Source organism: Hyla sarda, chromosome 1 (genome assembly GCF_029499605.1).
Source record: "Hyla sarda isolate aHylSar1 chromosome 1, aHylSar1.hap1, whole genome shotgun sequence".
Classification (NCBI taxonomy): Eukaryota; Metazoa; Chordata; class Amphibia; order Anura; family Hylidae; genus Hyla; species Hyla sarda.
Window position 1 is genome coordinate 445,551,584 of NC_079189.1, and position 19,587 is coordinate 445,571,170.

Below are 19,587 nucleotides of genomic sequence, written 5' to 3' on the forward strand. Positions count from 1 at the left end.
ACCCGGAATACTCACAAAAGGCAGTCAGCGGCTGAGGAAAATCCCCCGCTCATGGTGGCCGAGAGAGGACAATTCAACACAACGAGTTCTCCGCTCTGCCGCTAGAGGCCGCTGTAGCGGGGATTCTTCCCGTTGTCTTGGTGATTAAAAATGCCTATAGCTCCCGATAGAAATCTACTAGTGAATAGCCGTGCGGCCCGCACCTCCAGGCTTTCTGAGGGGGCATGCACACCCCGTTTTTGCATTACAGTTCCCCTATCAGGTTTTTGATGAAAAACGGATTCTTCAAAACCTGACTGAACTGTATCAAAACATGTGTACAAACTTCAACCCGTATACAGTTAAAAACCGTATACGATTTGAAAAATGATTTCTGGTTGCATGTTTTTTAAGAAAAAACTGTATACGTTTTTAATTTTTCACTCCATTCTGATTAAAGTTTCACTTGTTTGATTGAAATTCCAAGAAAAAAAACTGTGCAAAGTCAAAAAACATATGATTCCCATTGACTCCCATGTAAAAAACAAAAAACGTATACGGTTTAATACGGTTTTTTGCCTGGACCAAAAAACGTGGTAGACTACGGTTTAGGTACAGGTTAAAAAAAAAACGGACAAAACTGTATGAGGCTGCGTTCACATCTCGGTTTTACACCAAGGGGTGCCGGATCCGGCTGGGGGAGGGGCAAACGGTTCTGTACGTTTTTTAACTTGAAACCGTATACGGGAAATGGATAGCAAAAATGTGGTGTGCATGCACCCTAAGGGTCTCAATATGCCTTCCCCGTATAAGTTGGTTTCTTATTCAGCCAGCTTCTTATTCACTGAAGTTGGTTTCTTATTCGAGCATTTTCTTATAGATGACTAAGAAAAATAAACCTTTTCTCCTCTTATTTCTCTGAAGTAAACTTGTTGTTTTTTTTTTAATATACAAAAATGTTGAATATTATTTGGGAACAATCGAATTCAGAAAAAAAAAATCTAGATTGTGTTTTTGCTGAAAGAAACAACAGTAAAAAATGGATGAAAACATATGCGTTTTCAATAAGTAACTGCTGAATTTAAATGCCGTTGGGCCACTGACTTAAGAGTGGAAATAAAAAGAGAAAGGGTCCCTCCATAATACCCAACTGTATCCATCCTGGCCCAAACTGTGGATTGGCAAGAAAACAGGTGCCAACCTTGCCTACTATATACATTTTCTGCATTTTGAATAAGTAACTGGTGATTTCAAGGAGTTAAACGCCATTGGGCCACTGGCCTAAGGGTGGAAATAAGAAGAGTAAGGGCCACTCCATAATACCCAACTGTATCCACCCTGGTCTATGTGGCAAACAGTGGGTTAACCTTAGAGTGCACCAGGGTGTAAGTATGTTCAAATACGGAGGCTCTACTTCGTTTCCAATAGCAACCAGAAATCAATATAAATTACACTTGACACTTGAAATATTCGTGATGCTTTTTCTTTAGTGTTCAATTTTCATAGTAAAAAAGTCGATCAATAGACCATTAATTTCATATAATTAAATAGATACAAAAGTTTTTCACCCAAAAGTGCTCACTGAGTACGTCCGACAGTCCTTGTTCAGCTGACCGAATGAATTTTCACCCTTCCGCGGGCATAACGGAGCTGATCTTCCTTCCTCTCACGAAGGGGTAGACAAGTGTGAGGTTGCCGGACACTTCCGATGTTTCGGAGGACACGCCCCCTTTCTCAAGTGACCCTATCGTGCACCCATCACCATTTACATAGTAATTCACATCTCGCGTGAACTCAATTCTGCAACGAGAGATTTCAAGTTATAAAGGAAGCAAAAGACGCTTCATAGTAAAATCAAACGTTATAGTAATTGTAAGTAGCAATAATAAGATGTTATAACGCCAGAATACCGACAAAAGTCGAAGCAACTGATGTTATAGGAATACCGAGAAGTTACACATTTCACTGCACCCATCCGGGTTCAATTAATTCAATTTTTCAATCCAGAACACTTCTCTCTGTAGTAACTTTCTTTTTAGGATCTCTTCTGTATTTCCTTCAATTTCTTCTATTACCATCCAGCGCAATTCGCTGCCTTGGTGACTATACTCAAAAAAATGTTTAGCTACTCCTGTCTCACCGAACTTGTTTGTTATCTCAGTTTGACTCTGGGTAATAGAAGTTTTCATATTCCGGATTGCGCACCGATGTTCGCTTATCCGGCATTTCAGATTTCTCATTGTTTGGCCTACATATACTCGGTCACATGGGCATATGAGCATGTAGACTACATGTTTGGAATTGCAATTATACATACCCCTGAGAGGATGATAAATGCAATCTGTTTTGATGATACTATTGCAATTCTGACAACCCAAACATGGGAAGGTCCCTTTCTTTGCAGTATTTAGAAACAACTGTTTACATTTTTCTTTTTATTCTTCAAATCAGCCTAAACCACAAAATTGGCTAATGACTTTCCTTTTTTATAAATAAATCTAGGTAATCTCCATATTTGGGGTCAGCTCGCAATATTCCCCAATATTTGTTCACAGTTCTCTTAATCAATTGAGCATGACAGTCATACGTAGAGATACAAGAAAAAAAAATTCCTCTTTTTTAAAATCCTTTCTATCCTTCTTTTGTCCTTATTTTTCTCTTTCAATTTTTTTTACCTCCTCTCCTACTTTCCTTACAGACTTCTCTTCATAACCTCGTGCCACAAATTTTTGAACTAACATTTTTTTTATTTTTAATGTAATCCTCTTCTTTACTGCAGATTCTCCTAGCTCTTATAAACTGTCCTCTAGGTATTCCCATTGAGGGGCATGTTGGCTCTGTCTCAATAGTACATTATTCCTGTCCGATTCCTTTTTGTATAATGTAGACTCAAGTTTTGTTCCATTTTTATATTTTTATGCTCCTCACAGTACAACATCTTCAAACTGGTATAGAGAACATAACTGAAGACGACTTTAAAAAGAACTCGGCAATTGAATTGGTGGAAGAAACCCCAAAAAATCGAGAAGAGAATATAGCTAAATTAAAAACATCGATTTTGCAAACAAAGCTGATTTAATTTGAAAGAAACACCCAGGATTACCAGCTGGATCGAGTCTACACCTGGGCAGAGGAGAGACAAAGTTTTCGTCAAAAAGAGTGGAATATTAATAGATTGTCCTCAGGTGAAAGTATCTCCTCAGGGAGTGAACAAAGCCTAACAGAAAGGCGTCAAAAAAGTCTAAAAAGCCACAAAGATTTTTTAGGAGCAAGACCGAAAGAAAGGAACCTTACAAGAAAGAAAGATCAAGGGGGAAACAAAGGAGAAATAAAGACGAGAAGTGCAAAGAAACTACAGGAAACCAAGGAGGTGAGCTCTTAATAAATATATCACCTGTGGAATTAACTGACAAACAAAAAGAAGTTATTAAGTTTTAGGTTTCATCCCAACCTTTGAAATGGACAAATTTGAATTTAATGTTGACTTTTTCTAATTTTGCAGATCACTGCGGTCAAAAATGTTTTTCTATGATGTGAATTGATCTTAACCTAATGTCGAAGAATGTATCGTGAGTGAGATACCAGATAAATAAATAAAAAAACGAGTTTGTTTGACCCCGTTGTTCACAACCCTCTTATTGAGAGTTTTCAGAAGGCGGTTGTGAACAACGTGTGTGAACAATGGGAAAAGTGTAATAAAAAAAACTTTGAAAAATCTTACATTTCAAGAAAGGTGTGCATTAATCAAACAAGTGAAAGATGATAGAGTGATAGTAAAAAAAGGCAAATAAGGTGGGGGGGGGGGCACAGTTATATGGGATAAGGAGTTATATTCCCAAGAAGCCGAAAAACTGCTTGGAGATGAAAATGTGTATAAAAAATTAAAGAGAGATCCCATAAATATATTTGCAGTGAATAATGGAATAATAAATACTGTTACCCAAAGAGTTTTAATCAATAACCTCCCAAGGACGCCCATTCTATATTTGCTCCCGAAGGTGCATAAGGATATGGAGAGACCCCCGGGATGTCCGATTGTCTCGGGGGGTCGACTCCATCCTTTATCCTTTGGAAGTGTATGTAGATGGTTTCCTACAAAAGATTTTGAGAAAATTAAAGAACTGTAAGTGAAACTAATGAGTTTTTAAACCATATCAAAAATATAGAGGTTACAGATAAAACATTACTATGGACGTTAGACATTAAAAGCCATTATACAAACATTCCCACACATGAAGGTTTAATTGCAGTAAGAGAAGAGTTGATTAAAGACCCCACATTGTGTTACTCTAAAATAGGGTTTATAATGGATCTGCTGGAGATGGTGCTTCTTAAGAATTATTTTAGGTTTTTATTTACAGGTACAGAGGACTTCGATGGGGTCCCCTGTCGCACCTAGTTTCACAAATATGTTCATGTCTAAATTTGAAGATTTATTTGTTAATTCATTTCCAATTAGTATACATGTTAAAAAAATGGATGTTACATTGATGACATTTTCTTGTTATGGTCAGGTTCATTGGAACAGTTGAAAGAATATGTTACATCACTTAATAAATGTCATCCACTCATTGAGTTTACCATGGAAGCACACTCCCAGCATATCCATTATTTAGATGTGGAGGTCTATAAAAATGGAACAAAACTTGAGTCTACATTATAAAAAAGGAATCGGATAGGAATAACATACTATTGAGACAGAGCCAACATGCCCCTCAATGGGAATACCTAGAGGACAGTTTATAAGAGCTAGGAGAATCTGCAGTAAAGAAGAGGATTACATTAAAAATAAAGAAATGTTAGTTCAAAAATTTGTGGCACGAGGTTATGAAGAAAAGTCTGTAAGGAAAGTAGGAGAGGAGGTACAAAAAATTCCAAGAGAAAAATTGAGACAAAAGAAGGATAGAAAGGATTTAAAAAAAAAAGAGGACATTTTTTTCTTTTATCTCTACGTATGACTGCTCAATTGATTAAGAGAACTGTGAACAAATATTGGGGAATATTGCGAGCTGACCCCAAATATGGAGATTACCTAGATTTATTTATAAAAAAGGAAAGTCATTAGCCAATTTTGTGGTTCAGGCAGATTTGAAGAATAAAAAGAAAAAATATAAACAGTTGTTTCTAAATACTGCAAAGAAAGGGACCTTCCCATGTTTGGGTTGTCAGAATTGCAATAGTATCATCAAAACAGATTGCATTTATCATCCTCTCAGGGGTATGTATAATTGCAATTCCAAACATGTAGTCTACATGCTCATATGCCCATGTGACCGAGTATATGTAGGCCAAACAATGAGAAATCTGAAATGCCGGATAAGCGAACATCGGTGCGCAATCCGGAATATGAAAACTTCTATTACCCAGAGTCAAACTGAGATAACAAACAAGTTCGGTGAGACAGGAGTAGCTAAACATTTTTTGGAGTATAGTCACCAAGGCAGCGAATTGCGCTGGATGGTAATAGAAGAAATTGAAGGAAATACAGAAGAGATCCTAAAAAGAAAGTTACTACAGAGAGAAGTGTTCTGGATTGAAAAATTTAATTAATTGAACCCGGATTGGTGCAATGAAATGTGTAACTTCTCGGTATTCCTATAACATCAGTTGCTTCGACTTTTGTCGGTATTCTGGCGTTATAACATCTTATTATTGCTACTTAGAATTACTATAAAATGTTTGATTTTACTATGAAGCCTTTTGCTTCCTTTTTAACTTGAAATCTCTCATTGCAGAATTGAGTTCACGCGAGATGTGAATTACTATGTAAATGGTGATGGGTGCACGATAGGGTCACTTGAGAAAGGGGGCGTGTTCTCCGAAACATCGCAAGTGTCCGGCAACCTCACACTTGTCTACCCCTTCGTGAGAGGAAGGAAGGTCAGCTCCGTTATGCCCGTGGAAGGGTGAAAATTCATTCAGTCAGCTGAACCACGACTGTCGGACGTACTCAGTGAGCACTTTTGGGTGAAAAACTTTTGTATCTATTTAATTATATGAAGTTAATGGTCTATTGATCGACTTTTGTACTATGAAAATTGAACACTAAAGAAAAAGCAATACGAATATTTCAAGTGTCAAGTGTCATTTATATTGGTTTCTGGTTGTTTCCATCCTGGCCCAAACTGTGGATTGGCAAGAAAACAGGTGGCATTTTGAATACGTAACTGGTGATTTCAAGGGGTTAAAAGCTGTTGGGCCACTGACTTAAGGTATAAAAAATAAAGAGTAAAGGCCCCTCCATAATATGCAACTGTATCCAACCTGGCCCAAACAGTGGATTGGCATTAAAACAGGTGCCAACCTTGCCATCTATATATTTTTTCAGTATTTTAGTAACTGGTGATTTGAAAAGAATCTGCATGACCCAGTATGTAACATATAGAAGCATTATTTTTTCAGTGATATGTCATGTCAACTTAAATACTTTTCTGGCTGGGTACAAGGTATACAACGTCCCAAACATAGCCGTGTGCTATGCAAGGCTGTATACAGCACATAGGGCTACATTTCTCATTCCATGTGCCACTGATAGAATGATAAATACAGTCATGGCCATAAATGTTGGCACCACTAACATTTTTCTAGAAAATTAAGTATTTCTTACAGAAAAGGATTGCAGTAACACATGTTTTGTTATACACATGTTTATTCCCTTTGTGTGTATTTGAACTAAACCAAAAAAGGGAGGAAAAAAAGCAAATTGGACTCAATGTCACACCAAACTCCAAAAATGGGCTAGACAAAATTATTGGCACCCTTTCAAAATTGAGGAAAAATAAGATTGTTTCAAGCATGTGATGCTCCTTTAACCCCTTAAGGACTCAGCCCATTTTGGCCTTAAGGACTCAGACAATTTAATTTTTACGTTTTCATTTTTTCCTCCTCGCCTTCTAAAAATCATAACTCTTTTATATTTTCATCCACAGACTAGTATGAGGGCTTGTTTTTTGCGCAACCAGTTTTCCTTTGTAATGACATCACTCATTATATCATAAAATGTATGGCGCAACCAAAAAACACTATTTTTGTGGGGAAATTAAAACGAAAAACGCAATTTTGCTAATTTTGGAAGGTTTCGTTTTCACGCCGTACAATTTATGGTAAAAATGATGTGTGTTCTTTATTCTGAGGGTCAATACGATTAAAATGATACCCATTATTATATACTTTTATATTATTGTTGCGCTTAAAAAAAATCACAAACTTTTTAACCAAATTAGTATGTTTATAATCCCTTTATTTTGATGACTTATAACTTTTTTATTTTTCCGTATAAGCGGCGGTATGGGGGCTCATTTTTTGCGCCATGATCTGTACTTTTTTTTTATACCACATTTGCATATAAAAAACTTTTAATACATTTTTTATAATTTTTTTTTTAATAAAATGTATTAAAAAAGTAGGAATTTTGGACTTTTAAATTTTTTTTTCGTTCACGCCGTTCACCGTACGGGATCATTAACATTTTATTTTAATAGTTCGGACATTTACGCACGCGGCGATACCAAATATGTCTATAAAAAATGTTTTTTACGCTTTTTGGGGGTAAAATAGGAAAAAACGGACGTTTTACTTTTTTATTGGGGGAGGGGATTTTTCACTTTTTTTTTACTTTTACTTTTACATTTTTTTACATTTTTTTTTACACTTGAATAGTCCCCATAGGGGACTATTCATAGCAATACCATGATTGCTAATACTGATCTGTTCTATGTATAGGACATAGAACAGATCAGTATTATCGGTCATCTCCTGCTCTGGTCTGCTCGATCACAGACCAGAGCAGGAGACGCCGGGAGCCGCACGGAGGAAGGTGAGGGGACCTCCGTGCGGCGTTATGAATGATCGGATCCCCGCAGCAGCGCTGCGGGCGATCCGATCGTTCATTTTAATCGCGAACTGCCGCAGATGCCGGGATCTGTATTGATCCCGGCACCTGAGGGGTTAATGGCGGACGCCCGCGAGATCGCGGGCGTCGGCCATTGCCGGCGGGTCCCTGGCTGCGATCAGCAGCCGGGATCAGCCGCGCATGACACGGGCATCGCTCCGATGCCCGCGGTTATGCTTAGGACGTAAATGTACGTCCTGGTGCGTTAAGTACCACCTCACCAGGACGTACATTTACGTCCTGCGTCCTTAAGGGGTTAAACTCACCTGGGGCAAGTAATAGGTGTGGGCAATATAAAAATCACACTTGAAAGAAGATAAAAAGGAGAGGAGAAGTTCACCTAGTCTTTGCATTGTGTATCTGTGTGTGCCACACTAAGCATGGACAACAGAAAGAGGAGAAGAGAACTGTCTGAGGACTTGAGAACCAAAATTGTGGAAAAATATCAACAATCTCAAGGTTACAAGTCCATCTCCAGAGATCTACATTTGCCTTTGTCCACAGTGCGCAGCATTATCAAGAAGTTTGCAACCCATGGCTCTGTAGCTAATCTCCCTGGTCATAAACAGAAGAGAAAAATTGATGAAAGGTGTCAACGCAGGATAGTTTTGATGGTGGATAAGCAGCCCCAAACAAGTTCCAAAGATATTCAAGCTGTCCTGCAGGCTCAGGGAGCATCAGTGTAAGCACAAACTATCCGTCGACATTTAAATGAAATGAAACGTTATGGTAGGAGACCCAGGAGGACCACACTGCTGACACAGAGACATAAAAAAGCAAGACTACATTTTGCCAAAATGAACTTGAGTAAGCCAAAAATCCTTCTGGGAAAACGTCTTGTGGACAGATGAGACCAAGATAGAGCTTTTTGGTAAAGCACATCATTCTACTGTTTACCGAAAACAGAATGAGGCCTACAAAGAAATGAACACAGTACCTACAGTGAAATATGGTGGAGGTTCAATGATGTTTTGGAGTTGTTTAGCTGCCTCTGGTACTGGGTGCCTTGAATGTGTGCAAGACATCATGAAATCTAAGGATTACCAACGGATTTTGGGTTGCACTGTCCAGCCCAGTGTCAGGAAGCTGGGTGTGCATCCTACATCTTGGGTCTTCCAGCAGGACAATGACCCCAAACATATGTCAAAAAGCACCTAGAAATGGATGGTAACAAAGCGCTGGAGAGTAGAGATGTCCCGAATTGTTTGCCGGCGAAAAGCTCCCAGCAAATTTGGCATGTTCGCATCGCCGGGCGAACATATGTGAAGTTCGATCCGCCCCCTATACTTTAACATTGCAGTAAACTTTGACCCTGTGAGTCAGAGTCAGCAGACACATTACAGCCAATCAGCAGCAGTCCCTCCCTTCCAGACCCTCCTACCTCTTGCACAGACACCATTTTAGCCTCATTCAGCATGCTGCAGGCTTAGGAAGTGGAGGGTTAGAGAAGCTGCTCCTGCTGTATAGGGAAAGCGATAGCTAGGTTGCTGCTAGGTGGTGTATTCAGGGTCCAGTTTACTCCTAAAGCACTAGTGTAACATCTGCTTTAAGGACAGCACCCAAAAAAGCCCTTTTTAGGGCTGAAAGATATCAGTCCTGGTTGCGAGGGAACCGCTGGTTAAAAGGGGTACTTCAGAATCAAACTTAAGTTCCTTCAAGCAACTGTCTACTACAGTATTCAAAGGGCTGAAAGATATCAGTCCGTGAGTCTTGCAACAGCTGGAGGCACCCTGGTTGGGAGGGAACCGCTGGTTAAAAGGGGTACTCCAGAATCAAAGTTAAGTTCCTTCAAGCAACTAACTACTACAGTATTCAAAGGGCTGAAAGATATCAGTCCATGTGTTTTGCAACAGCTGTAGGCACCCTGGTTGGGGACCACTGCTTAAAAGGGGAACTCAGCTGGCAAGCTTTTTTCTTTAAAGCAACTAACTACTACAGTATTCAAAGGGCTGAAATATATCAGTCCGTGTGTTTTGCAACAGCTGGAGGCACCCTGGTTGGGGACCACTGCATAAAAGGGGAACTCCGCTGGCAAGATTTTTTTCTTTAAAGCAACTAACTACTACAGTATTCAAAGGGCTGAAATATATCAGTCCGTGTGTTTTGCAACAGCTGGAGGCACCCTGGTTGGGGACCACTGCATAAAAGGGGAACTCCGCTGGCAAGTTTTTTTGCTCATTGTCACACTAGTGCAAATCACATTAGGTGTGACAGTTGTGCAAATTAAAAAAAAAATACCTTTTTTGGCTGTTAAATAAAATCAGTCGTCACTGTTAGTTCACGTCACAGTTGCCATTTTTCTTGCCTGCAGGGCAAATTGTGTCACCCTAGTGCAAATCACATTAGGTGTGACAGTTGTGCAAATTAAAAAAAATACCTTTTTTGGCTGTTAAATAAAATCAGCCGTCACTGTTAGTTCACGTCACAGTTGCCACTTTTCTTGCCTGCAGGGTAAATTGTGTCGCCCTAGTGCAAATCACATTAGGTGTGACAGTTGTGCAAATTAAAAAAAATACCTTTTTTGGCTGTTAAATAAAATCAGTCGTCACTGTTAGTTCACGTCACAGTTGCCATTTGCAAATTGTGTCACCCTAGTGCAAATCACATTAGGTGTGACACTTGTGCAAATTTAACCAAAAAAATGACAGGCAGAGGAAGGCCACCCCGCAGGGGCCGTCGTGGTGCTGGGATTCCCTTTGGCCCTAGAATGGCCAGTGTTCAGAGGCCACGTACCCTGAACCCCCAAAGTTCTGAGGACTTAGTTGACTGGCTATCACAAGACACCCAATCTACTACTAAAGCTTCCGCTCGGAACTTGACGCACCGTCCTTCTCCTCCTCTAGCTAAGCTTCGGGCACCTCTCATGCTACCACTTGCCCGCCTGCCACCACCACCAACACTAGCACCACAGCAGCTTTACTTGATCCGTCAGAGGAGTTATTTACACATCAGTTTGAAGACATGAGTGATGCACAACCATTATTGCCAGAGGATGTAGTTAACAGGGATATGTCTCAGTCAGGCAGCATTACACACATGGACGTACGGTGTGATGATGATGTTGTACTCGCTGCTGCTTCCTTTCTTGAGGTGTCAGATAGCGGTGAAGGTGTTGATGATGACGATGTGTCCGTGGATGCCATGTGGGTGCCCGCTAGAAGAGAAGAAGAGGGGGAAAGTTCAGATGGGGAGACAGAGAGGAGGAGGAGACGAGTTGGAAGCAGGGGGAGGTCGTTGCAAGGAGCTAGTGGCACAGTCAGACAGCATGCAACGGCACCCGGGGTCAGCCAGACGGGACGCCAATCAATGCATGCTGTTGCCACAACCAGAATGCCGTCATAGCAGAGCTCAGCAGTGTGGCATTTTTTGTGTGTCTGCCTCTGACAACAGCGAGGCCATTTGCAACCTGTGCCAGAAGAAACTGAGTCGTGGGAAGTCCAACACCCACCTAGGCACAACTGCTTTGCGAAGGCACATGATGTCACATCACAAACGCCTATGGGATCAACACGTCAGTGCAAGCAGCACACAAAGTCAAAGCCGCCATCCTCCTCCTGGTCCAGCATCTTCAGCCAGGTCAACCACTGCTGCCCTCCTTACCCCCTCTCAAGCATCCGCCTCTCCGTCTCTCGCCTTGAGCAGTTCCTGCTCATCTGCCCACAGTCAGGTGTCTGTCAAGGAGATGTTTGAGCGCAAGAAGACAATGTCTTAAAGTCACCCCCTAGCCCGGCGTCTGCCAGCTGGCTTGTCGGAACTGCTAGCCTGCCAGCTTTTACCATACAAGCTGGTGGAGTCTGAGGCCTTTAAAAAATTTGTAGCCTTTGGGACACCGCAGTGGAAGGTACCCGGACAAAAATTTTTTGCACAGAAGGCAATCCCCAACCTTTACTCCATTGTGCAAAAGGAAATGATGGCATGTCTGGCACACAAAGTAGGGGCAAGGGTCCATCTGACCACTGATACCTGGTCTGCAAAGCTTGGTCAGGGCAGGTATATCACCTACACTTCGCATTGGGTAAACCTGGTGACGGCTGCCAAGCATGGAATGCGTGGCTCTGCAGAGGAGTTGGTGACACTGCCACGACTTGCAGGCAGGCCTGCTGCCACCTCCTCTACTCCTCCTACTCCATCCTCTTCCATAACATCCTCGGCCGAGTCCTCTTCCACTGCTGCGTCTTGCTCCACATCACCGGCACCCCCCCCCAGCTCCCCAGGTGCTATTCCAAATCCCGGATACGGCAGTGTCACGCCAATTTGTCGGCCCTGAACGCACAGGTGGACCAGTGGCTGACTCCGCACCAACTGGAGATCGGCAAGGTGGTTTGTGACAACGGAACAAATTTGTTGGTGGCATTGAGGTTGGGCAAGTTGACACATGTGCCGTGCATGGCACGTGTGTAATCTGATTGTACAACAAGGATGAAGGAGAACGACCTGTACTGGGTGTCCACGCTACTAGACCCCCGGTATAAACATAAAGTGCCTGACATGTTACCGCATTACAGCAAGGCGGAAAGGATTCAGCAGGTCCAAAATAAATTAAGAAGTATGCTGTACACAGCGTATAAGGGTCATGTCACAGCACAACAGGGATCTAACAGGGGAAGAGGTGAAAGTAATCCTCCTCCTCCCACGAACACGCCGGCAAGGACAGGAAGCTGTACAGACATGCTGTTGATGGAGGACATGCGGAGCTTTTAAAGTCCTACGCATCGCCACAGCCCTTCGGGGTCCACCATCAGAGAACGACTTGATTGACAGGTAGCAGACTACCTGGCCTTAACCGCAGATATCGACACGCTGAGGAGCGATGAACCCCTTGACTACTGGGTGTGCCGGCTTGACCTGTGGCCTGAGCTATCCCAATTTGCGCTCGAACTTCTGGCCTGTCCCGCTTCAAGTGTCCTGTCAGAAAGGACCTTCAGTGCAGCAGGAGGTATTGTCACTGAGAAGAGGAGTCGCCTTGGTAAAAAAAGTCTGGATTACCTCACCTTTCTTAAGATGAATGAGGGATGGATCTCGAAGGGACTGACACTGGGCGATACATTTGACTGAACAAGGCCTGATCAGATGAGCTGCCTTGGCCTAAAAATGGTCCACACGCTGCTGTATCTGAACTCTGATGACTTGCATGACTTATCCACCACCAACTAGGGTTCAAGCCGCAATGTTTTAGGGCACTTTCTGCCTGGCAAAACAAACAGAAATTTTTCAGGCCGCTGCTACAGCAGCGGCTGCGACAATACCAAATTTTTCAGCCAGGTGTACATGCCTAATTTTTCTGGCCTCTGCTGCTGCCCTTGTTATGGTGCTACAACAAAAAACGTGGTCTTAAAAGGCTGGAGGTGCTCAACCCCAAATGCGGTTGTACATTTATACTGGGGGAGCAGATCCTGCCCTTGTAGTCCGTTGCTAGGGATGATCCCCAGCATAAAAATGCATACAATGGAGGATGCCTGCAGTGGACTACAAGTGCCACAATAGAATCCTACACCAGATAAACGGTGTGGATGTGTAACAATTAGAATAAAACAATACAGAAATTTAGGTGCACTACTGTGGTAGATGTATACAATGACATTGGCTAATCCCTCAACACTGATGTTAAAATTGAGACATTCGCCAGTGTATCCTTATATTAAGGACACACCAGAGCCCGCACACCAATGCCAAGGTTTCTCAGATGGCACGGGACCTAACGCTAACCTACCTGTGCGTGAAAAGCAAAAACCAGGGGCCAGTGGGCAATTACAGCAGCACTAGGCCGACATGCAGCCTGCTCCCAGTTCCCTCCAGCGTGACTGAACACACATACAATGGGAGGAGGGAGAGAGGCTACAAGTTCCACCCAAGTTGGCTGATATAGGTGCATGGCCTCACAGGTGCAACCCTAATGCTGCCTGGAAAATGTTCAAGGCGCATTAACATATGGAGTTTACACACCTCCACGTATACATTTTCAAACAACAACAAAAAACGTGGTCTCAAAAGGCTGGAGGTGCTCAACCCCAAATGCGGTTGTACATTTATACTGGGGGAGCAGATCCTGCCCTTGTAGTCCGTTGCTAGGGGTGCTGCAATTTTTATGGCCGCTGCTACAGCTGAGACAATACTAAATTTTCCGGCCAGGTGTACATGCCGAATTTTTCTGGCCTCGGCTGTTGCACTTGTTATGGTGCTGCAATTTTTATGGCTGCTGCTACAGCTGAGGCTGCGACAATACCCAATTTTTCATCCATGTGTACATGCCTAATTTTTCTGGCCTCTGCTGCTGCAATTGTTATGGTGCTGCAATTTTTATGGCTGCTGCTACAGAAGCGGCTGCAACAATACCAAATTTTTCAGGCATGTGTACATGCCTAATTTTTCTGGTACTCTCTGCTGACATCTCTGTCCATTTTTTCAACCGTGGATATTAGATGTATGGTAAGGGCAGCATGGTGGCTCAGAGGTTAGCACTGCTGCCTTGCAGCGCTGGGGCCTTGTGTTCAAATCCCACTATGTGCTGCCTCAAGGGGGGCTCTAACTATGTGCTGCCTAATATGGGGGAATCTTATGTGCTGCCCAACATGGGGGAATCTATGTGATGCCCAAAGGGGGGATCTAACTATGTGCTACCTAATATGGGGGAATCTGTGTGCTGTTTAAAAGGGGGAATCTAACTATGTGATGCCCAAAGGGGGGATCTAACTATGTGCTACCTAATATGGGGGAATCTGTGTGCTGTTTAAAAGGGGGAATCTAACTATGTGATGCCTAAAGGGGGGCTCTATGTGCTGCCCAAAGGGGGGCTAAAGCACGTTATACCAAACCATTTAGGAATAATAGGTGATTTATGCCCTTTATGGATTAAAACCAGACTCTGCATCAACTATGTAATCTTCCAGTTTTGCCATGGATCCCACTCCGGCACGCCACAGTCCAGGTGTTGGTCCCCTTGAAACAACTTTTAAATCACCATTGTGGCCAGAAAGAGTCCCTGTGGGTTTTAAAATTCACCTGACTATTGAAGTCAATTTTATGTTCGCGACATCACTACTGGAGAGTTCTAAAGTGGCCAGCAATGAGTCCAGATCTAAATCCCATTGAACACCTGTGGAGAGATCTTAAAATTGCTGTTGGGAAAAGGCACCCTTCCAAAAAAGAGAGACCTGGAGCAGTTTGCAAAGGAAGAGTGGTCCAACATTGCGGCTGAGAGGTGTAAGAAGCTTATTGATGGTTATAGGAAGCAACTGATTTCAGTTATTTTTTCCAAAGGGTGTGCAACCAAATATTAACCCCTTAAGGACACATGACGTACTGGAACGTCATGTGTACGCTCCCAATCTATAACGCGGGTCAGGCCCGGCCTCTAACAACGGCCAGGAACCGTGGCTAATAGTGCGCGGCATTGATCGCAGTGCCGCGCGCTATTAATCCTTTAGACGCGGCGTTCAAAGTTGTACGCCGCGTCTAAAGTGAAAGTGTGCCGGTTAGCTCAGTGGGCTGTTCGGGATAGCTGCGGTGAAATCGCTGCATCCCGGACAGCTTACAGGACAGCAGGAGGGTCCCTACCTGCCTCCTCGCTGTCCAATCGCCGAATGACTGCTCAGTGCCTGAGATCCAGGCATGACCAGTCAAGCGGCAGAATCATCGATCACTGGTTTCCTATGAGAAACAAGTGATCAATGTGAAAGATCAGTGTGTGCAGTGTTGTAGCTCCCTATGGGACCTATAACATGCAAAAAAAAAGTGAAAAAAAAAAAAGTGAATAAAGATCATTTAACCCCTTCCCTACTAAAAGTTTGAATCACCCCCCTTTTCCCATAAAAAAAAAAACATGGTGTAAATAAAAATAAACATATATGGTATCACCGCGTGCAGAAATGTCCGAATTATAAAAATATATCGTTAATTAAACCGCACGGTCAATGGCGTGTGCACAAAAAAATTCCAAAGTCCAAAATAGTGCATTTTTGGTCACTTTTTATATCATGAAAAAATGAATAAAAAGCGATCAATAAGTCCTATCAATGCAAAAATGGTACCGTTAAAAACTTCAGATCACGGCGCTCATACCACCCCATACGCGGAAAAATAAAAAAGTTATAGGGGTCAGAAATGACAATTTTAAACGTATTCATTTTCCTGCATGAAGTTATGATTTTTTCCAGAAGTACGACAAAATCAAACCTATATAAGTAGGATATCATTTTAACTGTATGGACCTACAGAATAAATATTAGGTGTCATTTTTACCGAAAAATGTACTACGTAGAAACGGAAGCCCCCAAAAGTTACAAAACAGCTTTTTCTTTTTTATAATTTTGTCTCACAATGATTTTTTTTTCCGTTTCACAGTAGATTTTTGGCCAAAATGAGTGACGTAATTACAAAGTAGGATTGGTGGCGCAAAAAATAGGTGCAAAATTAGGTGCAAAATTGAAAGAGTTATGATTTTTTAAAGGCAAGGAGCAAAAAACGAAAATGCAAAAACGGAAAAAACCCCGGTCCTTAAGGGGTTAAGTTAGGGGTGTCAATAATTTTGTCCAGCCCATTTTTGGAGTTTGGTGTGACATTATGTCCAATTTGCTTTTTTTCCTCCCTTTTTTGGTTTAGTTCCAATACACACAAAGGGAATAAACATGAGTATAGCAAAACATGTGTTACTGCAATCCATTTCTGTGAAAAATACTTCATTTTCTTAAAAAACATCAGGGGTGCCAATATTTACGGCCATGACTGTATGTGCACAGCCCATGCCATAACAACGCTGGCTTTTATATATCAGGTCTTGGCTGTGTGAAAATCTGTGCGACTTTTGAACATATTTTCAAAAGTTGTACGTGATAAATCCTGGCACCAGGTTTAAAATGCCCACTCTCTGCCATTAACTATAGGTGGAAGTACATTAAGTTCTGTGTATGTGATGTGGTGCTGGGACAAGTACTATTGTGGAGATTCAGCAAAGCCTGTGCAGAAGAAAAGTGGTGTCGTTGCCCATTGCATCCAATCAGAATGCTTCTCTATTTGCTGCTCTATGTACTAAGACTGAGAACACCCCCAGTAAAGGTGCTGACCAATTATCATTATGAGGAGCTCATTTCGGGCTGTTCTCACTTGGTGTTTAATATGTAGTACTAATCCAAAGAAGCGAATGGTCACAGCAAAATAAACGCCAGAGATCCGGAAATCAAAGGAAGGCTTCAAGTTTATTCCACACCAAAATGTATACATGTGCAACGTTTTGGCTAAGTGCCTTTGTCTACATAACAAGTAGTACAATGAAGCTTAAATACATCAAGGTGCATTACAATTGGTCAAAAAATATGTACATTACATTCAGTGATTAGGTAATCCAACCTCCAGGATCTGATAGGTTGCTTCAGCCATAATTTGGTACCACTCAACCACGCACCTTTGTGCTGACACGAGGACACTACTAAAGACTATCGTTCTGTTATCTACTACCATCATCCTGTTTCCCAAAGGCCGGACGCAGGTCCATGCCAGCCTGTACACCATCTGCCAGCTCATACCATCTGCTAGCTTGAGTTTTACCTGCTACACCTGCTGCAACTGCATACATCCAGGTCGGACATCGCTCAGTGCAACAGCAGCCAGCCCGTCCATCTATGCACAGCGAGCGCAGAGACTAACGAGCCTGACAATCTACAAGGTGGTGAGTGGTGACGTGCATCAACCTTCTAATTGCTTTTAAGTGGCCCGTTCCACACTTACCTTAAATGAATTTCATAAAGAGACTGAGGCTTTTGATTATGGACATTTGATTCCTTATAGGTGGTTTTATTATATTACATTTCTGTTTTATTCCATTTAACCCTTGTGATCATATTTATTTGTAATTTTTATCATCTTACTACTTCCATAGCAAGGGCCCTGCTTGGATAGTAGCAGATCACCATTTTATTTTATGTATAATAAATATTGTACACTTAATTACCGTAGCTATATCTCAGGTCCAGAATACTGATTTACAACTTTTTACTGAAACATTCATACTGGATATCATCCTTTTCTCTCTATTTATCTATCCATATTTCACTCTTCACGATCCTTTGAGGACTTGTCTACTATATTTTTTATTCAATTTTAGGTCTATTTAGGGTTTAGATTACAGAAGTTAACCTTGAGAACGTTCTTATGCTTTAGTGAGCTGCACCACTTCTTTATCCACAAATACACATTATGACAACTGTTCTCTTTATCAGCAAACAGGGAGGCACAATGTCTAAATCAGGGAAGTGGGATTCATCTTTCATTGGTCAAACCTAACCCACCTGTCTGCTGTCCACATTCAGGGAACATCCATCATTGCAGATTGCCTGAGTCATGGATTATCCTGAGGGAAATGGAAGGGGGGGGGGGGGGGCACTTATCATTGCTTCCCATGTTGTCTCCATGACAGCACCCTGAGATTTCCTCCACCTGATTGAGACAGGAAAAACAGTGTGTTTAAAACCCCACCCCCTTCCTCTCCCATCCCAGTGCTTTTCCTGTCCCAATTCGGGAAGGAACTCTGAGAGCGCAGGAGATTATTCAGATTAGGATTCAGATTATTGGGCAGACTAGATGGGCCAAATGGTTCTTATCTGCCGACACATTCTATGTTTCTATCCTTTTTCCTGCATGGGGGTATATTTTTTTTTACCTATTCCCCTATAATGATTTGTTCTTGAACTTACTAGGTTAATAACTGGGTTTACATCTGACCAGAGCGTTCCAGTTCTTTTTTCCCCCTCGCGGCGCCTAGGTGGGTTTATGCCGGCAAGATGTGACAGGGGCCGGATCGCAGATCTCCAGATCCTGCCTTCCGGTCCCGTGCACGCTGGTCTTCGGGTTGCGACATCGTTAGTCCGGAGGACTCTATGGTACAACGTCACTTCTGGTGACGCAGGAGTCCTCCAGGGGTCACTTCCGGCCGCGTGAATGGCGTCTGACGTCACACCCGGCTGGAGTAGAGGCGGGGATTTCAAATATCCAGTATAATAGAGACCTGAGGTTGCCAGCGGGTGCTTAGTCTGGTGAAGTAAGCTCTGTATTTGGACTGCTGCCGCTATTGCTGCAGATACCTCATCCACCACCATTACTACTGTGAGTACTTCTCCGCTGTTTTTCACCTCTGCTACTGCTGTTTACCATGGTGGGTCTCAAGCTTCTATGACTGTTTTTTCCAAGGTGCCAACTGTCACAGCCTGACATCCTTGCTGCTATTACAGTTTCTGTTTTCCTGTGTCTACATCGATCAAGACCTCTGAGGTTCAGAAGATTTCTAGACGGTTACTATGGCCGATATCTTGGACATGTGATGTTACCTCCAAAAACAAATTGTGCTCCCTTCAGTTTCATGGACAATTTGTTTTTGGACCTGATTTAGATAGCATTCTGGCTAAGGCCAGGGAGTCCGGGATCTTTTAAAGTTAGGGGTAGTTTTAGAAGTTCCAAAAAAACTGTGGGGCTTAGGTCATTATTCCCGTCTATTTTTAGTCAAAAAAAACAAATGGGGAAATTCAGGATGATCATCAATTTAAAACCCTTGAACAAACTAGTAACATACAGAAAGTTCAAAATAGTTCAGTCCTTCAGTTTCATGGACAATTTGTTTTGTGAGGTCAGCCATTCAGTTTCATGGACAATTTGTTTTGTGAGGTCAGCCATTCATTTAATAAAAAGCAATGCAATTATGGCCACATTACTATGATCTTCCAATTCACAGG

The 19,587-nt window shown here is 42.2% G+C and overlaps 1 protein-coding gene and 1 long non-coding RNA gene across 6 annotated transcripts in view; one reads left to right on the plus strand and one right to left on the minus strand.

The window, feature by feature from the left end:
- The window catches only part of LOC130283558 (E1A-binding protein p400-like), a 184,641-nt gene extending 165,670 nt beyond the window's left edge, over positions 1-18,971 (minus strand). For 3 of the 5 annotated variants that reach the window (XM_056533178.1, XM_056533177.1, XM_056533173.1), the window contains exon 1: positions 16-112. The gene's annotated coding sequence lies outside the window, so the exon portion shown is untranslated. Of the gene's footprint in view, positions 1-15; positions 113-18,555 lie in introns of those variants that run through there. The other 2 variants (XM_056533179.1, XM_056533174.1) reach the window with 1 other exon arrangement.
- On the plus strand, positions 3-6,030 carry LOC130283634 (uncharacterized). Its single transcript, XR_008846760.1, has 3 exons — positions 3-140; positions 2,910-3,349; positions 5,715-6,030. It is a non-coding gene; the product is annotated as an uncharacterized LOC130283634 (long non-coding RNA).
- Positions 18,972-19,587: the final 616 nt, after the last annotated feature.